Below are 10617 nucleotides of genomic sequence, written 5' to 3'. Positions count from 1 at the left end.
CTAAAAACTGTCTGCACTAGAACTGAAATGGGAAAAAAAGCTTCTTTTTTTTTTTGCTTCCCAAAAATGGAATAGATTTCAAGGACATGCAAAACTGGTGCCACTAATGCACTTTAAGATATATTCTGTATTTTAACAGGGAGCTGAAGAAATAGAGTCTGGTACTTTCATCGGGCTCTCCCTGTATAAATAAAGATAAATGAAAAATACTTGTAACAATTTGATTGTTTTGTATAAGAAACTGGTCCATTGTAGTGACACTTTGCAAACCATTCTTTTCTGTGTAGACTCTGCACACCTGACTGGGAAACTTGGCAGAAAGGTTTTAAGAAGACCAACATTTTGGTTCCACTTTGCAAACCATGCATCAGTGCAAATAAGCATGATTGTCCTGCCCTTTTGGTCCCGACAGAAGTAGCAGGGCGAGGGAGGTGCACCTGATGACCACATCTGTGAATACTGCTGATAAACAAAGTTGATTTAATCACAATTGTAATACAGATTCATCAGGTTCATTTTTAAATATTTTGGTATTAATCTAAAACAACTACATCGACTACATGTCAAATACTTTCTGTGTTTGTGTTTTGAGTATTGTAGCTACAAAAAACTTTATACATAAAACTTGTTCAAGGCCCTCTTTAATTACTTTGTCACAAGGGAAAGTGATTCACTACATTTGTTTGAAGTGGGATTATAGTAACACATAGTTATTTGGACTATTTTTCACCTTCTGTATAACAGCTGAGCCAAAAACTGTCATTTTAAATTAACTACAAAAGGCTGTTCAAGTGAGTTCTAATCTCTGCCAGGACGTATTTCTTTATAAAGACGTCTTCAAAGGGAATCCAAACGGACCCGTGGATTTAGCACGTGTGTTGAACTGTCTGTCCCGAGTGTCTCCTGCTGCTGGGATCGCTCTGCAGGTTTTCACATATAGATTAATGGGAGATGGGTGAAATACAGCGCTTTGGGTAGTAGTTAAAATAAAGTGAGATATATATATATATATATATATTTTTTTTTTTCTCCAGTCACCCTTACATTGGTAATGGTGAAAAAAAGGAGATGCTGAGTCCGGAAGCTTGATCCTGCTGCTGTGGTAGCAGCATGTATCTGAAATAGTGAGGAAAAGGAGGAGAGAAAGTCTATTTATGTATTTGAATGGCCTGAGCACTTGGCAGCAAAAAATGAGATTTAAGCAAGGTAATTCCAAGTGAAGTCACTCAATAATTGAAACCCGTAACCCGTTTTGAGACATATACAGTTAGGTATTGGGTCCACAAACACGCCATAGAATTCTCACCAACTCTACAGCTCAGAATGTGACGTCACAACTTATTGACTGACTGATCCTTCTATACCACATCCTAAATCCTCACATGTTGAGCTGCGGCCTCATGTGAAGTGATGTTGTCTCTATATGGTCCACATAATAACATGCTGAGAGGGACAGCTCAGTTTGTTTTAGGAAAGAGGACATAGAGAAATAGAGAGGAGTGAACTTGATGATGCTCCAGTTGTGATCTTCTTCAAACACTTTTTGACATTTCTGGTGTATTTTCCTCTGTGGTGTCTTCTTGTTTTGTTGTACAGTGGTATATTGTGTTTGGTGTTATTTGGTGACACACTTACTCATTTGCATTTGTTTACATTGCATTTGCACAGCCTCGGTCATTGTATGTTTATGGTAAACTCTCCTCGATGAACATGAACATTTCACTTTGGCCTTCATCTCTTACCCACCCTGCTAATGTCATTCACACATGAATAAATATGATCATGTTTATTTTCAGTCCTTGTCCTTTATCATTGTAATTTTCCACTTGTCATACATAACACACATTCGTGGCCTTCTGACATTAATCAAGGAATATATATACCCTGCTTCTTACATATAACATTCAAAAGAAAAGTAAACTGAGTCCAAACCTTAAAGAAGACCTGTAGTGCTTGTGTCTGCCATATAGTTATAATCTATGATAACCGTGGATCATCATCTTATAATTTGGACATTTTAAGTCACTGACTTTCATGTTAGAAAACTGCGAAAACTTCATTTGAACCAAGATGACTACATGACACTGCCATATTCTATGTGTATCTCTAATTAAGAAAATAAGATTTACGAAAAAAGTAAGTACAGAGCAGTGAAAATGGAGGCTGACTGGCAAAATGGTGTCTTGAAAATAAGCAATTAAAAATTGTTCAAACATGCACAAATCACTCCAAATACAACTTCAGGTGAGTAAATGGTGAGAGGAAATAACTATAACATGGTTTAAAGATCTAAAAAGTCTATTTTAATAGGTTTGTGTAACCACTATAGAATATTTAGTTGGTTGGGCTATTGTTTATGGCAATTAACGCATTAAGACGACAGAAGAACAGGCTGCTCAGGGAGCTTGTGCATGAATGACACACACAGAACAGATTGGAATAAAGTAAAATATATTTGGTGAAAGTCAAAACAAAGTGGCATACCATTTAATCAAATTACAATGAACAAAATTAACGTTTTTAAACAACAACAAAAAAAGAAGGCAGTTCTTTGTCAAAGATTTTGACTTTGTGTGAGAGTTCAGTTCAGTTTTTTTTAAAGTTGTGTGACTTTGTGTAAGAGTTCAGTTTATTCCTTTTTTTTTAGGATTCAGTTCAGGTTCAGTTTGTAATCACGCAAATCCGTAATCCACAGTTCGCGGAGCAAAACAAAATATATTAGTCCTACCAGCTCGCCATCAGTAGAGAATCTGTTTGGTCCCATGAAAAAAACCTGACCTAAAAACAAGGTCAAAACAGGATCTCAATTCAGTTACCGTAACATTTCAACATTCATAATAAAACAGTTGCGCAAAAAATCAAGACTACACATTACACCGACAATACCGCCAGCAGTGAGCAATTAAACAATATATATCAATTACATTAACAGAATGTATCAAAAGAGCATAGCAGTGCTGCCGAATTAAAGTTAACACATCAAAGTTAATTAGAACATGATGTTTCATTCATAAATTTTAGTTAATGATTGCCGTAATTCAAAACAAACACAAAAATACTCGCATTCTTAGCGGGATTCAACACGCGGATATGCGGAAACAAACCGCGACTTAATTTACGCCAAACTCGGCACTGGCTTTGAATTTGGGGGATTTCAATGATTATTTAAGATCGAAAACGTTTTGGCAAAACTCACCATTGAGTCGTGTGTGAGAAGAATGTGGAAAGTAATGTTTAAAGCCGAGTAGTTGTCATCCAGTCCAAACGCCAGTTGCACAGACACAGTGAGAGCGGAGTGGGAGGGGCGGAGGAGCAGACAGGTACAGAGCTGCTCCAGTCATTTATTCACCAACCAATTGGGAGTGAGCCAATCAGGGTCAAACACTGACTAGGTAAGGGTAACCCTAGATGGAAGGGGTTACATTTGCTTTAACGGTGACAGAATTTATAATCAGCCTGTTTGCAACATTTTCTATAATTTACTTTAACTTTGCAATAATATCATGGTATTTTGTTCTTAACAATTTTCTAAAGTTCAAAAACCCACACAGCATTTGAACGACTCTAGAAACACACTTCTGTTTTAATGTAGTCCTGTCCAAAAAGAATATGGCCTTCTGTGTCCTTCATCCACAGCAGGCTTAGAACAAAAAGGGGGAGGAAAAGGACACAGCCTGCACAGCCTAAAGTAAGTGTGCGGGATCACACAGAGCAGCACAGAACACATTTGTTGAACAAGATGTTTGACTGTCAGTGGTGGAATGTACTGAAGTACAAGTAATAAAGTACTGTACTTAGGTAGAATTTTTAGGTATCTGTACTTTACTTAACTACATTTTGCAGTGGGTACTTTTTCCTTTTACTTCATTACATTTGAGAGCAGGTATCTGTACTTTCTACTCCACTACATTTTTTTTTTGTGAAAAGTAAAAGTAATTTTCACATGGTTTGAGGGGTTATTTTTACCATGTCCATGATGACATCCTGACTAAAGTTTCCAAGTTCAAGCTTTGGCTTTGAGCAAACAAAAATAAGTACAAAATTCATAAGAAAAATTAAGACTGATTTGTATTGTTACTGTTGAACAAAATATGTATAATTTTAATCTACTACATTTAACACTTCAACAAATTAACAACACTTAAGTGAAATACTTTTACTCTTCACTTCATGTGATACTTTAACTTGAGAAAGTTTTTACCTCTGTATCTGTACTTTTACTTAAGTAACAAAATTGAGAACTTCATCCACCATGGTTGATTGTATGGTCATGTGACAGTGCACATTATAATAGTAGTAACAAAACATGAATTTATCCATAATATCTCAATTTTGCGCAAAGTTTACACTAAATACGACTACACTTAATGTGGTGCTCAATAAACCTGTAAGCCTGTGCTACTGTGTTACTTTTAAATACTTTTAAATGTATTACTTATTCCTTGTTTTATCCAGTACTGGAATAATTATTGTGTTGATGAGTCAACGAAACGTGCAGAGATGCTGAGAGAGCAGAGAAGTTTAAAGAGTGGGACAAAGACTGTCATATTTTATTACATAAAAACTTGCTGATGGTCATAAGGTGACCATCAGCAAAAAGAAGAACATCTTTGGGGAAGAACATCTTTGGGGATTTTGCATTTGGCGTACGTTTGATTGGCTGGTGAACATGTATTAACACGTATATTTTTTTATAAATATGAAACATTTTCCAAATTGTTTTATAATGTTTGCCAGTTACAGAAGCTTCCCCTGTGGGTCATTTAAAACCCATTTCAGAGTCAAACGCTCTGAGCAACAATCACCATCACCTTTATTATAATCAATAGCAATCACATATCATATAACTCTGCATAGATTTATTGACCAAACTATGAATATGAATGGCATTATTGATTAAACAAACGCTAACGCTTTATAAAATTATATATAACAAATATGAACAAAGACTTCATTCAAAATGAAATAGATTAGTTAGTTGGACTTAATTTACAACAACAACAAATAACTTATCAAGAATGATTCTGGTTTAGTTACTACTTCATTAATACCCTAACTCCCTTAACCCTTGAATTTATACCCTCACTCTACCTAACGCCTGAAAAATACATTAACTCCCCCTAACCCCGAATCAATACCTTAACTCCGCCTAACGCCAGAATTTATACCCTCTCTCCCCCTATCCCCTGAATCAATACCTTAACTCCCCCTAACCCCTTAATTAATACCCTAACCCTCCCTAACCCTTTAATCAATACCCTATACCCCCCAAACCCTTTATTAATACCCTAATTCCTCCTAATCACTTAATTAATACCCTAATCCCCGCTAACCCCTTAATTAATACCCAACTTCCCTTAACTCCTTTATTAATTCTCAAACTCCCCTAACTTCTTAATTAAAACCCTAACTCCTCCTAATCACTTAATTAATACCCTAACTCTCCCTAATCTCTTAATTAAAACCCTAACTCCCCCTAATCACTTAATTAATACCCTAATCCCCCCTAATCCCTTAACTAATACCCCAATGAGCTAAATAAATAAACAGTAATACAATAGGCTAATAGCTGTGTAAGTCCTTTGTAAATTTGCTTTCCAAAGCTGAGAAAACCCAGCCTTTTGCTCTCACATTTGTCACCTCTTTAAGTGTGAGCCTTTCTGATCCAGTTTCCTCAAACCACTAATCTGCTATAATTGGTTGACATATTTAAAGGGCTTGAACTCCTCTCTTTGTCACTATATTAGCATTATCATCACCTACGTGTACTAATCTGCTGTAACCACGGAAACGTTTATATATCTTTTGTTGCTGTTTCTGTGGGAAGTGGTGGGCAGTGAGTGTTTGATAGTGGGTGTAGATATAACCAGGATGAGATTGTTGTAGCTCCTCTAGAGTTTTACTTCAGCGATTATGGGCTGTCTCTGTACATGTGACCTGTTAACCTCAGATCTATGCCAATCAAACTCAAAGAAACTCGAAGAGAAAGGTTATGGGTGAACATAAATAACGATGGCATATGCTGCATAATGTAAAACTTAGTAGCATGAATACATCGATATTTATGCAGGGGAATGTGGGTTAAGCTCTGAAGAAACATTCATGATTTAAACTTTTTCAGAAGCCTTCACAGCTCTGTAAAAGTCTATCACATTTCCAAGGAGAGAAATTCAGTGCAGTGTTACAGGGATGCTATTAACACCAGCTAAATCTGGCAAACAGTGATAATCCATGCTGGCTAATTTGAATTCAGATGATTTAAAACATAAAACATTGAAATTAAATACTGATCTATAAAGCGTGCTCCAATTTACAGACATAGACGTAAACATATAACCCAGATTCTTTATTTTTGGAGATGTTTTCATATTTTTTGTATTTTTTTGTAATTTTAATGCAGAAATTCAACTCCAGCTTAGTTTCCATAGGGTTTAATGTCAGATTAAGTAGGCTCAAACACAAAATACATGATGTAAATTATGCAAAGTCATCAAAGCACATCTTCAAACAAGAAATTAAGAAGATTTTAATGTTAAATGTAAGTAGCATTTTATTTATTTATTTTACATACATATTACATATTGTGTTCTAATGATTACGCAATATCAAAATCCCGCAACAGATTGGCTGGTGCTAAATGCTCCAGAGAGATCTGATTGGCCATTTAAAGGTGAGTAAGGTTAGGTTAGTTGGGAAAATAGTGAGCTTTGGGTTTAATGTCACTCACTCCCTGCTTTTATGTTATATTCTATATTTTGTTTTGGTTAAATTTAAGAACAGGGTTATGTTGAGGTGAGGGTTAAGAAAATGGCTGGTGGTAAAAAAAAATAGAGGCAAAAGAAAAGTTCAATTCTGTCAACTGGACAAAAGTTGAGTGAAGATATTTTGCCGTTCATCCACACAGCTGCTTCAGTTCTGGTAATTCTGGCCCAATCACTGGTGGACTTCCTTATATCTATTTGAAGGGAGGAGCTAACTACACTGAAACTAACACACCTGGTTGTTTCTGTTTGTTGTCTATTGAGTACACTAAGTGTGAACTGTGCCTGAGTCATATTTAGCATAATTGTTCAGGCTCTTAATGTGTGCTCTCACACCTCTTGGCATACTGGCTAGCACTATTGTTTTCATTGTTTTGATTTAGGTCTGAGGTTGGAGTTATAAATAGGAGATAAATTATGTCTAAGCCCCCCGTTCCTCTTCAAAGATAAATAGTTTTTCCCAACTTCCCTCTTTAAATCCAACCCAAACCATTTCTTTTCTTTGGCTATCTCACTATCTTCCAAGGAGTGGTTAGTGGTTTTGAGATAGAGATGTACGGCAAAACTAAAACTTTTGTCCAGTTGACTTTCACTATGGATCATACCTGAACGACTGAGAGATTACACCTAACAAATGAAATTTACACATTAACATACCATGGCAAACTGAGCTATAGAACCATTGGACTTCACGCCATGTGCTGGTGCTGTCATCCCTCTGGTCTTACAACTATTGATTGGATTTTGTTGATCTGTCTTTGGGGTACTTTTGGCTCAATCAAGTCTAAATCCAGTTAACCATGTGTCACCTCTTTCTGTCAGCAGGCTGTAAAATGCACTATATATATCTGGATCTGCTCCATCTTCCCACTCTCTTTCTCCCCTTCACTGCAGACACATTCCATTAAACATAGTATCTCGTGTGTGACAGAATGAAAGCAAATACCTGTTTTGTCCTGCATACATCATGGCATCGCTGGTTTATGTCATGCATCACATACTATAATCCCCAAAGCGCATTTTACATTTCAATTTGTGTCAGGCCGAGCATATCGCAAAGTACAGTTTGTGCATGCTTACATGCAGCATAAAGTCACATGTTTATTCAGACAGATGGTAAACGTGTGGGTCCAGCAGAGAGGGTCAAGAAGATGGGGCAAGTTTGTTTGTCACCCCGTTTTCTGTTTACCCATCACCCGCCTCACTGCACATCGCTGTGTTTCATCACAAAAAGGGTCCTCTCTGTTTTGGTTTGTTTCAAAGGAAACATCTGCACTGGGTTAATAATTATGTTTTTCTGTCAAGAGGTTAAGTTTGTTTATTTGTTCGTTTGCTAGAACTCAAAAGTAATGGTTTGACATTCGTAACATTTTGTAAACAGGTTGCTAAAGGCGCTGAAGTATAAATCAGAGGAAAAACAGTTTTGGTGAGGGTCTGAAATCTTTGAGTGCATTACGCAATCTGAGACATTGTCACTTTTCACATTTCTATATAACCACCATAATAAATAGGATTATGTTCTGACATTTTCCACAAAAGTGCACTTGTTTTTGATGTTTTGTTTTTCCTAAAACAGGCCTCACTAATGGTTCTGTAGAGCTGAAAGGATTATGTTATGTATTCTGTGTAAATTCATTGTGATTACTTATGGTCTATTCATTTAATATTTTTTATCCTACAATTATTGTATTTTAATTTCAAATGAACTTTTAATGCTCTCTTCTTTTTCTGTAAACTGCTTTGTTACTTCGTGTGCTCTACAAATTGCATTATCATGCCTTTTTTCAACATTTTATAAAATGCCTCCTTGTGGTAATTTATATTTTAATAAAAACACATGCAGCTCGTGGCTCAGAACACTTCAATACAAACACAGTGAAAGTTTTTCATTAATTATACAGTAGAAACAGTCCAATTACAAACAAAACAGGCAAAGCACGCTGTGTGTGCTGTTAATTAGCACAACTGTGGCATTGTGGCATAATCCAATCTGCTCCCTGTGGTCTCAAAATGAATTGAAGCCCTGATAAATCAGGCTCTTTTACACACTTTTCTCTATTAATCCCAACACTCCAAAGATTTTAAATCAGTTACACATGCGGGAGGATGACCACAGCATCCAATCATTAATTTATCTTCAAGAAACAGTAGTACAACAATAATTAAACGTGTCCAGATAAACAATAAAGACAGAGTGGTTAACATATTTCTCCAAGTTCTGGGGTTTGTTTCTTAGGAAACCATCTGTGCTTTTGAGAAGTGGCAGACACATTGGGAAACTGATCAAATGCAGAGGAAATGTTCAATAATTCCCTAATAAAACTTTAGTCCTACCATTGGTAAAGTGTTCAGCTGACGCTTGTGGCCAAAGAACATAAAATAAAATATGAAGTGTGTTTTCAGATGCTTCATTTACTATATTGATCCCTTATATATTTTAGAAAGATGAGAGTTATTTTATTTGTCCCACAATGGGGCAAATTCTCCAGCTTTTCTTTGAGACCCTGGTATTTTTCTCATCTTCCTTTTTCCTGATGTTCCCATCACTTGGTACTGCAATGTCCACCACAACAGCTTTGTTTATCCACCACCACAATGTTCAGTTGTTCACCAATGGTTGCCATCACCATTCTGTCAGTCTGTATCTGGAAGTCCCACAGGATCTAGGCTTGACCATTCTCCACTACCTTTGGAGGTGTTTCCCACCTTGACCTTGGGGTCTTCAGTCCATACTCTGCACAGATGTTTGTGTTCAGTTATGTTCCGGTGGTACATCCTATGCAGGGGCTTGTCCTCCTATGATGGTTGCTCCAGCACCTATTCCTCTGCACTGCACTGTCTGAGGTATTCCCTGAGCATGTCATCTGTTGGGACCTTGTCCTTGATGTGCTTATGGATCTTGGATGTTTCATCCTGGACTGCGGCGCTCACAGTGCCACGTACAGTCTCAGGGGTGCTGGATATCTATCTATCTATCTATCTATCTATCTATCTATCTATCTATCTATCTATCTATCTATCTATCTATCTATCTATCTATCTATCTATCTATCTATCTATCTATCTATCTATCTATCTATCTATCTATCTATCTATCTATCTATCTATCTATCTATCTATCTATCTATCTATCTATCTATCTATCTATCTATCTATCTATCTATCTATCTATCTATCTATCCATCTATTTCTCTATCTCTGTCTATCACTGTCTATCTATCTATCTATCTATCTATCTATCTATCTATCTATCTATCTATCTATCTATCTCTCTCTCTCTCTCTCTCTCTCTCTCTCTCTCTCTCTCTCTCTCTCTCTCTCTCTCTCTCTCTCTCTCTCTCTCTCTCTCTCTCTCTCTCTCTCTCTCTCTCTCTCTCTCTCTATATATATATATATATATATATATATCTATATATATCTATATATATATATATATATATATATATATATATATATATATATATATATATATATATATATATATATATATATCTCGAAGATTATATATATCTTCGGTACACCACCTCAAGCCACCAACCAAATCATTTTCATTCAAATTTAATTAAAGTAGGAAATCACAGCTCAAATGATGTAAGTGGGATGACTGATTCATAAATATATGCATGCCCTACCACTGACCTCTTACACTGAAGAGGGCCATTGAACAGGACGGTGATGATAAATAGACTCATTCACATGTAGACTGTTTGCGTCACAGTCAAACCAGTCCCAGTGGAAACAGGCAAGTGTCATGGGGCCAGGTGTGAGCTCTCCCTTCCTCTAAAAAGGCCATTCATTATCAGTCTACAGCTCTTTCAGTGCACTTTATATTGTGCAGTGTGCAGTAACTCACAAA

This window comes from Periophthalmus magnuspinnatus, chromosome 20, assembly GCF_009829125.3.
Source record: "Periophthalmus magnuspinnatus isolate fPerMag1 chromosome 20, fPerMag1.2.pri, whole genome shotgun sequence".
In the NCBI taxonomy this organism is placed as follows: domain Eukaryota; kingdom Metazoa; phylum Chordata; class Actinopteri; order Gobiiformes; family Gobiidae; genus Periophthalmus; species Periophthalmus magnuspinnatus.
The sequence above is the reverse complement of the archived record's forward strand: the minus strand, read 5'-3'. Positions refer to the sequence as shown.